Source organism: Muscardinus avellanarius (genome assembly GCF_963383645.1).
Source record: "Muscardinus avellanarius genome assembly, chromosome: 2".
NCBI classification, from domain to species: domain Eukaryota; kingdom Metazoa; phylum Chordata; class Mammalia; order Rodentia; family Gliridae; genus Muscardinus; species Muscardinus avellanarius.
Genome location: NC_137787.1, coordinates 152,677,675 through 152,691,052, shown reverse-complemented (window position 1 = coordinate 152,691,052; position 13,378 = coordinate 152,677,675).

Below are 13,378 nucleotides of genomic sequence, written 5' to 3'. Positions count from 1 at the left end.
AAGTTATAAATAACTTTACATTTTATTCCAGAAAATTTGGGGGGGGAAAAGCACATCAAAATGTATATAAAAATTTTCAATTACATGTTAGTATCAAAGTCTATCTTTTTTATGGTTAAGGGAACTGTTCCAGGGACCCTGTTATGCTCCTGAAACTGTTCCAGTAGCCACTGGTTCTTGTTCTTAACTAGGTATAGATAAACACTAGTCTGAACTCTTGCTGAAAGCTTAAATGAGTTTATTATTACAAAAATGGAATGATAGATGATAGTTCTATGTAGCCTATACTATCCCTAACCAGGTAACTCTTATGGTTGTAACTGTTATAGTGCCATTAAAAAGAGGAGAAGCCAGGTGTGGTGGCTTACTCTTGTAATCCCAGCATTTGGGAAGATGAGACAGGAGGATTGTGGTTTGCAGCCAGCCTCAGCTACTACTTAGTGAGGCCCTTTGCAACTCAGTAAGACCCTGTTTCAAAATAAAGAATAAAAAATTGAGGCTGGGGGTGTAACTTGAAGGTAGAATGCCACTGGGTTCCATCCTTCGTACCACACCAAAAAAAAAAAAAAAAGCAACCAGACCATTACTGCTTTTCTTTTTACCTTTTGAACCCCACTGTCAATAAACCAATTTTTGATAATTAATACCAAAACCATTTATTAATATTTTAAGCCATTTATTAATATTTTAAGCCATTTCCTAATACTGCTACAATTTTCTTACTAAGAAATTTGAATATATCTTATAGACCAAAAGAAAGAGATTTTTACCAAAAAAGTGCATTTTTGTTTGTATGATAATACCTCCAAAAGAAATTTAGATTCAAACATTATTTAAGCTAATCTTTTTCATTCCAAGAAAAAGTAAGCCCCTCAAAAAATACATCTTTTAGATCATCTACATTATAACTGACATAGAATAGAAGAAATAAGATATTAGGCAGAAAGAAGACAAATTACAAAGAAAAGGAAAATATAGTTTTGAAATCTGGAAAGTTCATAATCTCCAACTATAAAGTATGTTCTGTTTTAGGCAGAAGCCTCAATGAGCCCACACCCTTCATCACTATGGCCCCTCTCCCCACCTGAGGTTCCTGAGATGCTTAAAAAACAAAGGGTTTCTGAGGAGGACAAAGATTAATCACCAGACACCATCCACGAATGCCAAGGAACCTGAAAATTAAGAGGGATGATGTCCAGACCTACACTGTGCAACTCCACTCACCTCCTCATGGGGTTCTATAAAAGAACTGAAAAAGCCTCCAACACACTATTTCTGAGATGTTCTCCCTCCACTCCCCTTGAGATAACCTGCCTTTTTCCTTGAATCCCTCACTTTCCTAAATAAAATATTTTGTCTCTTTGTTTGACAAGTGTGTGCTGAAATTATCTTCTGCCATGTAAGTCAATAACCTTAAGCAATTATCATGTTCCATGACAATAACTGAAAGTGAAATATCTTTGTATTTCTAACTCCCCCCCCCACTCTTTGCTTCTACATTTCTCTTTGCCCCAACCCTCCCTCAGAACTGTTCTTCTTCCTTCTTTGACTGGCATCTCACCCCAAACTTTATTGCCTCTTTAAATTAAATCTCTCTTAGAAAACGAAAGGAGCACTTTAAGAATTAATCTTGCTCAGAACGGACAGTGACAGCTATCATCAAAGACTTTTCAAAGCCTACACATTATAGAAAGAAATTTGCAAAGGAAGGTAAATTAGTCATAAGAATGTAAAACCCAGGATTCTTAGATATATATCTATTAATTCATGCATTATTGAAAATCTCAGTTACAAAATTTTTAAAAAGAATGAAAAATACAGAGTGTAAATATTCAAAAGGTGATTTTAAAAGGTTCCAAGTAAAATAGAAAATCAAAACTATTTAGAAAATGAAAGCAGAACTGTAGCTAGTAGGTGTGATATTTTAGTGACCATCTTCATTTTTTCTTATGAAATAGTTTTGTTTTAATTTAGTCTTATGAGAAATAAAAATTGAATATTGACCAGTGCACTATTTTGGCTAAGAAAAATAATATAAAATTCTAGAGGTCAATGAAGGTATACTAAGGAAACTAAACATTCCAATTTCCTGTTCTTTTAAACTTAAAAAATAATTTTCTCCAAACATTAAGACCAACCTTGATATATTCATATCTAGAGTGGCAAGGTAAGAACCTTATTAATTTCTTTTTTCTTGTCACAACAAGAAAAAGAGAGGAAAGACAAAAAAATCATATTATAATTCTGGCAATTAATCAAAGTCACAAAGTAAAATAAAAAAATAAGAAGTATTATAAAATCTTATTAAACAATGAGTTCTGTAGCATTCAATTTGGCACACTTTTCCTTACCCCATCCCCAGAAAGCTCAGTGGTGTGATAGCCAAAAGCCAGTGGCATTGCAGATGACAGAGAGGATAGACCTTTCTTTTAAGCTTGTTAAAGCCACTATAGCAATTATATATTTAGTATTTTCTCTGAACTTGCAGCCTCCAGAAAAATCTCTACCCTCAGAGTGTGGTAGCCATTTGATTTGACTCAGAACTCAACACAGTAGGTAGCAGCAATGTGGGATGAAGGTAATCGTAATCCTATTCTCTGGGCATTACCTAAATAACAGCAAGCTCAGCTGCCAAAGGCAACAATCTCAGCTAAAAAAAAACAAGAATGCTAGCAAGCACTTGAAACCCCTGAAGACAATTGGGAACTTTTAAAACTTCTAATTTTTTTGGAAACTGTACCAGTATTGGAATGGCCTAGGAAGATTTGGGAAAGCTCTGATTATTAATATATTTCAAAAGAAAATAATTGTGTCAAAATGGCAGCAGACATGGGTAAAGAAAGGACTTGATTTCTGCCTAAAACCTGCAGCTATTCCAATGTAAATTAACCTAGCTCAAAGTAGTTAACCAGTCTATAGGAGAGGAGAACTAGGCTTTTGTCTAAAGACAGATCTACATGAAGATCTAGGGAGGATGGAGCAGGGTTTGACCTTGCCCTTCATAAAAGGAGACACCTTGCCACACTTTGCTGGGGGAGGTACCTTTCAGGGTTAAGGGGAGGTACCTTTCAGGTATACTCACTACTTCAGAGTCACGCAAACAAGATGGAGGTCATAGGTATAAAAGGCCGAGTCCACATGTAAGCCCTTTGGTGTATTCATTTTGAGTCACCCCTCCATGCCAGTCTGGTATGGAGCTGTATTTCTATTTTCTGTATTTCTATCTTTCTAATAAACTTCTTTAAATCTTCAGCAACTGTCCAAGTTATGCATATTTATTCTTAGCTTAGAACAAGAACCCGTGGTAATTTTCTGGTTTTGGTTGTTTTTGGTTTTTGTTATGGGTTGGGGGAAAGTGTGTCCAGGACCCTCGCAGGAGTTCCCGGGGAATGGCTTCCCCAAACCATAGTCTCCCAATCCATAACAGAAACCCCATTTAAAGTTATATATGGGGCTCAAGAAAAATCTGTTAAAAGAGAAAGCACCCCCTCACTCAATTCCAGCAGATTTTTTATTTTTTGTTTTCTCTTTTTAATATAGCCATATTAAAAAGTTCCACAATATGCATTGTTTGTGGCATCCCATAAAATTTGTTATGTTGTTTTATTTTCTGTTATTCTACTCTGTAGCTGATATTTACTTTTATTGTTGTCATAACACAAAATAAGCATGACTTTAATATATTTTAAATTTATAAAACATTTCAAGAGTTTGAACTAAATTTTCATAATTTTTATCAAGATATACAAGAGGAGGCGATATATCCAAATTTATTTTATGAATTACTCTAATGACAATAATGGTAAACACATCACAGTAAAAATACAAAGCAAAGTCTTTTATGAATTTATACATAAAAATTCTTAACAAAACTGAGGTAGAATAGAAAAAAATAAAATATTAGGTAGAAAGGAGACAAATTGGGAAGGAAAGGGAAAATACAGGTTAATAGCTAAAAACTTCATAATCCTTAATTTCAATTTACAGGGCCTATTTTTTTTTTATTTTATTTTGTGGGTCTGAGGATGGAACCCAGAGGCATTTGACCTCCAAACTATACCCCCTGCCCAATTTTTATTCTTTATTTTGAAACAGGGTCTCACTGAGTTGCTGAGGGACTCACTAAATAGTTGAGGCTGTGATCCTTGCACTCGGGCTTTTATTCATAATAGCCCATCTGGCCTATTGTTTTCTCAACTTTCAAAAGTCCTGGCCTATACATTTAAATCATAATGTCTTATCTTCATACCTGAGTTCCTTAAATGCATGAGATAAAAACAAACAAAAATCCTAAGGAAAGTCTCATTTTGGCAAGCCCGGCATCCTATCTTCAGGCCTCAAATTTCTGGGATGCTTAACAACAACAAAAAAAATCTCAAACAAAGTCTTCTACTTTTTTTTTTTTTGTCAACCCCAGGAATCACCCACCACCCACCAACAAAATGAAGAGAACATGAACATTCAAAGAGAAGGGACCAGCCATCCCATGTTACCCCATTCTGCCCTGTGCCCCTAGTCACCCTCCCTCTCAGGGTCACCTATAAGAAATTTATTGCAAAGATGCCAAGGGCCTCTCACACTCTTGAGGTTGCCTCTGTTCTCCCTTGAACATATATCCCCACTTTCCCTCTATAAAACCACTGTCTTTGTCTCTGACTTGTTCAGGCTAAAATTCTTTATGACATGGAAGCCCAGGACCCCAAAGGTCCTGAGGTGAGTTTTCTATCCCCAAACTTGGAAAATCCTCAGGACTCTATACAGAATTACCATGTTTTCCCATGACAAAATGACAACAAACTGAAGTCAGCAATAATTAAAAAGAAGCACACACTATAAAACAGTAGAAGTCCTTTCTGGAATCCAGACTACATTTAATATTGAAATACCATTCATTGTGATATACCACAGTTGTAAAATACGGGATAAAATAAACATGATCATATTAACTTAAAACCCTTTTATGATTATAAACAACAATTGACAACCTAAGATTTGAGTGGGAATTATTTCAATCTGATAAAAAGTGACTGATAAGCCATGATTAACATAATGATGAGAGAGTGAGTGCTTATCAAGCAAGGATACCTATTATCAGTGGAAGTTTTAGCTAGGGCAATTAGGCAAAAAAATGCACAACAAAATTGAAGAAATTAACTATTGCTAATTCTGGAATGGTATATTTTTACATATCAAACATATAAACGCTTCAAAATTGTTAAAATTAATAAACTAATTTATTAATAGTAATGCTATAGGACACATGTCAACACTAACTCTTTAAATACTATTTTTATAATCTTTTGCAAAAAATTGACAAGCTAAACCTAGATTCTTATATAAATGGAATGAGTCAGCATATCTAAACTCTTAAATATATAACATCTAAAGGATTCCTTCCTCTTGGTTTCAAATATATTACAAAGTTTCAATAATCAAGACAATAAATATGTAAGGTTAGACTTAAAAATTGAAGTACTAGCTAGGCATGGTAGTACACACTTGTAACCAGCATTTGGGAGGCTGAGACCAGAGGATCGCAGTTTGTGGACAGCCTCAGCTACTTAGTGAGGCTCTCTGCAACTTAATGAGACCCTGTTTCAAAATAAAGAATAAAATTAGGGCACAAGGTGTAGCTCGGAGGTAAAATTCCCCTAGTTTCCATCCCTAGACCCACAATAAAAAAAAAAAAAGATAGACTAGAACTGAAAATCCAGATATAACACTAAATATAGTCAGTTTTTTTTTAACAAGGGTGCCAAGACAATTCATTAAGTGTTTTAATAAATGATGCTAACTAAAAAGATATATACAAATGTAAAATAATACATTTAGAACCTTTTTCACACCAATGCAAAGGTTTTCTTAGTTTTAATCATAAATGAAAATGTAATAGCTAAAAGTATTAAACTTTTAGAAGAAAATATCAAAGTAAATCTTTTGTGACCTTGTACCAAGCAATGATTTTGGTACAAGACCAAAACCTAAGCAAACAAGGAAGTAATACATCAATTGGACTTCATCAAAATTGAAAACCTTTTGCTCTAAAAGATACCATCAAGAACATAAGAAGGGGAAGAGAACCAAGCATTGCCTGAATGTATGCTGTTTTCAATATGATCCACATAAAATAAAAAAATTAAGATTAAAATTATAAAAGCTTAAAAAAATGAAAAGAATGGAAAAATATGTTCATATCATATAATTAACAAGTGAGTTATTTTCAAGATATATATTGAGGTCTTACAACCCAACAATAAAAAGTAATCTGGTGAAAATATGAACAAATGATATAAATAAACATTTCCAAAAAAGAATGTATACAAATGGCCAATATGAACATGTGGACAGATGCTCAATATTATTCATTTTTAGGGAACTGAAAACGAAACTCACAATAAGATTTTACCTTATATTCAGTATTTTGCTTAAAAAAGAAAAGATTGTAAATAAGAAAAATGTTGGTAAGAATGTAGAAAATTGCAGTCCTTACGCATTTCTAGTGTGAAATTTCAACTGAAGCAACCAACCACTTTAGGAAGCAGTCTGTCATTCCTCAAATTTCTCAATATAGAGTTCCTATGATCTAGCAATTCAACTCCTAGGCATATATTCAAAAAACAAAAATAAAAACATGTCTAAGTAAAGGCTTGTACACTAATAGAAGGGTTTTCTTGAATATGTAGAAAAGAATATGGAATTGGTAGTTTTTATAAGAGTAAAAATTTGGAAACAACTCAAATGCCTATCAACTGAATAATAGAACAAAAAAGGTAATATATCTATACAGTAGTATATTACATGAAAGAGACATGTTTTACATAATTGAAAATGATATGTTAATGGAATAAAATTAGTCACAAAAACCACAAATTACATGATTTCATTTATGTAAAGTTTTCAGAATAGACAAATCAATACAGATGGAAAATATGAGTTCATGGTTACCTAGAATTGGAAAGGAGGATGTTTGGGAATTTAAAATGACATTTACTATGTGCAGGTATTTTGTGGAGTGTTGAAAAGTGTTCTACAATACTACTTTAGTGACATATAGCCTCTGTTAATATGTAAAAAAGATGGAAGTATATGCTTCCTATAGGTAGATTATATAGTATATAAATATATATCTCAATAAAGCTCGAGAATAAAAGTGAAAAATGTTTTTATAAAGAACAGTTTTAGAAAAATCTGCATAGACCCATCTGATTCCCCCATACCAATTACATACATGTGTACCCTAAGCAGGGGCCTTTTTATGTCACCCCTGTTTAGCTAAAAGAAGGCAGTTGAGTCATCCTCCTTATTCCTTTGCTATGGGTACATGTATGTAATGATAATGGAAGAGAACTGATGGGAAATTAGCTCATGATAAATGTTTATAGAATTATAAAAGTAAAAATGTATTTTCTGTATTTACCTTTGGCCTGACAGGTGTCAGGAAGTTACTAGACAGAGGGGAGAATGTACCAGTAATGGGAATGGCCTAGGCAGGTTTGAGAAAGCTCTGATTATTGTATTTCAAAAATTAGTGAAAGGACTTGGTTTCTGTTAGAAAAAAAGGGCAACTATTCCAATGTAAATTAACCTAGCTAAAGGTAATTAGCAAGTCAATAGGAGAGAAGAACTAGGACTTCCTTTTTCCAAAGACATATCTACATAATAATTAGATAATCTAGCTAGGACCAGAAGGGAAGAGGGGGTCGACTTTGACCATGACCTTCCTGAAAAGAGACACCTAGGCCAGAAAGAAAAATACACCTTGGCAGGAAAGTAAGTTGAGGTACCTTACAGGGTAAGGGGAGGTACCTTACAGGGACCTTTACTATGTTAGAATTATGTGAACAAGATGGACGGTGTTGTGTATAAAATGTCTGTTCAGTGCTTTGTATCTCAGTGAATTCATTCGAAACCCCCCCACCCATGCCACTCTTGAATGGCATGGAGCTGTAACTGTCTTCTGTATTTCCATCTTTTTAATAAATTTCTTTAAATCTTAAAAAAAAAAAGAAAAAAGAAAAATCTGGCTGATATGGGTACTGTTTTTTCTCCTACATACCAACCAATGTTATGCCTCTCTTTCAGAGCCAGAAATTTACTGAAGTTTTGGATATCTTTTAAAAATTCTCAGACTCCTCACACATTAAAAAAAAAAAAAACTTTCTAGAATGATCCAAGCCACTAACTTAACGATGAGGCATTTTTGTGCAAACAAAATTGTCAGATTAAACTTTTCATGTTTTTTTTTTTAAATCCCTAAGAACATTCTCTTCATCGTGGAGTTATAGATAATTTGGACATTGACTTACTGCTGAATTTTATTTATGTTTTATTGGTGCACATAATAATGTATTTTGTATTGTAGTGAGAGACATGCATTGAGCATGCCCTCAGCTCTGTCCTCCCTCCTCCATACAGGATATTGAGATTGACATTGGCATTCTCACATATGTACTTAATGTTAATGAAAGTGATTCCTTCATCAATCCTCTCTTTTCTCCTCTTCCTTTTTTCTAGACCACTTCCCTGGCTCCAGTGAAGTTTGTCCTTAAATATCTGAAGTCTTTCTGATATTCTGATTACCTCATAACTTTATGACCCTTCACTTTTGTGACTAGCTAATTTCATTTAGCATAATGTTCTCCAGATTCATCCGTGTTTTCTGCAAATAAGATTATTTTATTTGATTGCTGAGTAGAATTTCATTGTGTGTGTATCCCATAATTTTGTAACTCATTCATCTGTTGATGGAAACCTATGTTGGTTTCATAATTTGGCTGCTATTGTGAAATGTGTTGCTATAAAAATGGGTATACATGTACTACTATAATATTATGATTTCAGTTCCTTTGGAAATACACCCAGGAGTTGTGTATCAAAATCATATGGTGGACTAAACCTCAATTTTCTAGGAATTATTCACACTAACTTCCATAGTAGCTATACTAGTTGGCAATTTTACCAAAAGTGCAGAAGAGTTCCTATTTTCCCACATTCCAACTAGCATTTACTGTCATTTAACCACTTGATGATTGCCATTTTAATTGGGGTTAGATAGAATCTGTGGTTACAATTTGCATCTCCCTGATTGCTAATAATGATAAATATCTTATGTATTCATCAGTCATTTGTACTTCTTATATGAAATGTCTATTTAGTTCAATTTTAGATTTCTTAATAAGGTATTTTTTTAGATTTAAGTCTTTTAATTACTTTGCATATTCAGGATATTAATCCTCTAGTAGAGGAATAGGTGGAAAAGATCTCTTATTCTTGAGGCTTTCTCTTTTGATTCTTGATGGTTTCTTTGATAAGCAGAAACTTTTTAGTTTAATGTCATCTCATTAATTAATTAATTATTGTTTTAGTTTCTTGAAATTTAGGTCTTCTTTGAAGAAGTTTACTTTGCCTATATGTTGGAGTATTAAAGCTATGTCTCTTCTACTATTTTCAAAGTCTCTGGTCTAATTTCCAAATACTTGATTCAGCTTAAGTTGTCTCTTGTACAGGATGAGAGGTAGGAATTTAATTTCTTCTTTTTTTTTTAAATGGATAACCAATTTTGCCAACACAATTTGTTGAAGAAGCTGTCTTTCCTCCAATGTATGTGTTGGCATTTTGGCAAAAAATCAATTGGCTATAAATGTAAGTATTTTTTCTGTATCTTCTATCATGTTCTATTGATATATGTGTGTTTTTTTGTGCCAATGCCATGCTAGTTTTATTACTATAGCTCTGAAGTATAATTTATAGTCACTGAATCCAGGATGGTTCTTTTTTCTCAGAATTACTTTGGTTATTCTGCTTCTTTTATTTTCCAACATAAAATTTAGGAGTGAGTTTTCTAGGTCTGTGAAGAATGCTATTGATATTTTGATAGGTATTGCATAAAATCTATAGATGGATTTTGGTAGAATGGCCATTTTGGTAATATTTATTTTGCCTACCCAAGAGCAAAAAATATCTTTTCATCTTTTATTATCTTCAATTTCTTTGTGTGTGTGTGTGTGTTTTCTAATTCTCACTGTAGAGTTTTTTAACTTCCTTGGGTAGATTTAAGTATTTAATTATTTTTGAGGTTACTATGAAAGGAATTATTTTCTGTACTTCTTTGAGTAGATTCATATTTGGCATATAAAAATCAATTGATTTTTAGATTAATTGTGTATTCTGCTACATTGATAAATTTATTATACAGATTTTTTTTTCTTTTTTTTTGTGGTACTGGGGTTCCTGGAAGCCCTTCTATCTCCGGGCTACACTCCCAGACCTATATTTACATTTTTATTTGGAAACAGGGTCTCCTAAGCCAATGCGCACGGCTGGCTTCGAACCTGCGTGATCCTCCTGTCTCTGCCTCCCTGCCTCCCAAGCACGGGGATTACAAGCATGCGCCACCATGCCTGGCCTTATTATACAGATTTTTTTTTTTTTTTTTTTGTGGTACTGGAGGTGGAACCCAGAGGCTTTCTACCTCCGTGCTATACTCCCAGACCTATTTTATATTTTATTTGGAAACAGGGTCTCACTAAGTTGCTGAGAACCTCACTAAATAGCTGAGGCTGGCTTCGAACCTGTGCAATTCTCCTGTCTCAGCCTCCCAAGCGCGGGGATTACAAGTGTGCGCCACCACGCCCGGCTATTATACAGATTTTTAAGGACAATAATCATATAGGTAAATTAGCATAAGCTTCTACCAATTTTATTTTTGGATCTTCTTTGGACTTGACATATTTACTTATTAATAAAACAAAATATGTCTCAACCAGTTACCTTATTTTTATGAACTTTTAATGTTTTTAATTACTACACATTTTTTCACCATTGTAATACTTAAAATTTTGCTCTTTTATTTAATTACATGAAGAAATGAAAACTCATGATTGTCTAGCCTTTGTTAATTAATAGTGATTTAGGTATATTTACTGGAGAAGACTCTGGAATGTCTCTACTTCCAAGTTAGTTGATAGCATCTTAAAACTTAAACAAGAAAATATCCGTTGGTGTATCCTTTGCAGAATATTACTTCATCCTTAAAATGTGACCCCCTGCCAGAGGTAAAATCTACCCATGAGGCAGAAATCATTATTTTTGTCACAGCTGGTAGTTTGCTAAAGATAAAAGGGCTAACACACAGTTATTATGAATAAACTTTTGAGATAGACTATAATTTTGAATTGCTTTAAAATCAAGAAAGGTTCTTGATCTCATTCTGGAAAGGTCTATACATTAGAAGAATTTGTTATTCTAATGCTTATTTAAGAGGAGAATATAATGAACAACATAAAGGGTATAGAAAATGCCTAAACTGTTTATTTTGTCCAAACAACAACCCTCACTAACTTTCCTCCCATTATAACACCCAAATTTTTAACTTTCAGGGAAGAAAAAAAATCTTTGAAGAACTTCAAACAGTCCATCATGATATAGCAGTAATGGCCTCCAGTTTCAGGAAACTGATATTGGGAGAAGTATAAATGCTGACTTCATGGAAATCATCTCCAAAAATAACTATTTAGGAAAATTGGTACACCAAAAATGGAAGCATGCAACTATACATGATATTCCACCCCTGACAAGAAAATTAAACTAATGTATCTAGCAAGCATTGATGAGAAAATGCTTCTCACATTTCTAATATGCTATGATACATATTACAATAGCCTCCAACATTTGGTTAAAATTGTAAAAGTAAGATGTGAAAAAAAGCCCAAATCTCAGTTTCTCCTTGATTACATTCAAGCAGTTTTTATTTAACTATCATCTAAGTGGCTTTTGTTTATATAAGTGTCACATTTATTTTTTCTATCAGGATGAATTGAAGCCTCTCATTGAGAGTTCTAAAACAGAAAATCACTTAATATTTTTTATACCATTCCAAAAAATCTTAACCTGTCTCTTGGATGTGTTCTTGTGACAGTGATACACATTTTAATTAGAATACTGTGACAGTATTTTTTAGAATATTGTAACAAAACTCTTTCTTTACAAATCTTCAAGTTTTGAGAGAAGTAAAAAGAACATTAAAAAGTAGAAAGAAAATTTTGCTACTTGCAAATTAATAGTTAAGTTTCTTAATTTGCAAGTAGCAAAATTTTCAGTGATTTTCTCTCATGTCTTAGATTACCATTAGTTTGATGATAATGAAATCAGCTCTTTCTGGGCCTAGGTAATTCTTTCCTTATGTGACAGTAAGAGGTAGAACTGTATATATCTAGAGGCATTGTCTTCATTTCTAGATATCTCATTATTGTAAGATCTGGGTGAAATTTGAAGAGGACTCAAGCAATGTACTTAGACCTGTTATCAATAAATGTGAGGATCCTTTACATAACATTCTTCAAAATAACTTTGTAAAACTTAGAGCCTGGAGACCTAATATGGATTAGGTATTAGATGTTTTATTTTATGGTTTCAGATGCATGATATGAGATTTGTGACATCAAAGTATATAGTATTATATATTATCTACTACTAATAAAAAACAATAAAATTTTTCTAAGAAATTCTCATCTTCCAATTAAAGAGACATAGCACATCTTGATTTACTGGAAGGTAAATCCTTCTGAAAATTTTAAACTGTTCACTAGGAAAAACTGCAGAAGCACATGATCATTGTGATTTATCAGATTTTTATAAAAAACCTTTGGACCAAATAAAAATTGCATGAACTAGAAAAAAACTTTCACTGAAGACACACAGGAAAAAAAAAAAACAGATTGGCATGTTTAAATTTGCATTCTTTTGTATCTATCTTTTTCTTACTTGTTCGCTTAAGGCCTCCTTTAATTATTTAACTGAAAAAGCAATTATTTATTCTTAATATTATGTTTTGGTCTCTCTATGCATTTATTTGTATAGAGCCCAGCTCAAGAGCTAAATAAATAATACAAAAAAATGATTGTTGGATTTATACATATGCTTGCAGAGAAGTACCAACTTCCTTATATACTAGTTAATTACATTGAATAAGTTGATTTCCCAGTTAACTGTATTCAAACTATGCATCACTTTAAAAATGAAAAATACCATAGCAGGCCATCCATCCAACAATTTAAAAGTTCTATTGGGACTCGTACCTTTGGGGCCTGTAAATGGTGCTGGGTGGATGCAAGGGAGGTGGAGCTACCCAAAATGCATTTCACCACCAAATGTGTGGCCACACAAGCCCATTGGCCCCCATTTATTTCCTTACTCATGATCAGCATGTGCCCTTAGAGGGTGATTGGCTTAAAGGAGGCATGCAGTCAAAATGTTCAGTTGACCTTTGACATGATTGGTGTGTGTGGTTCCCCTTTTGGAAATCCCCCTGTGGTTTTGTGCTTTAAAAGTAGTGCTGTATGAGCAATAAACGAGTTCATGCTTGACACCACTCCCGGCT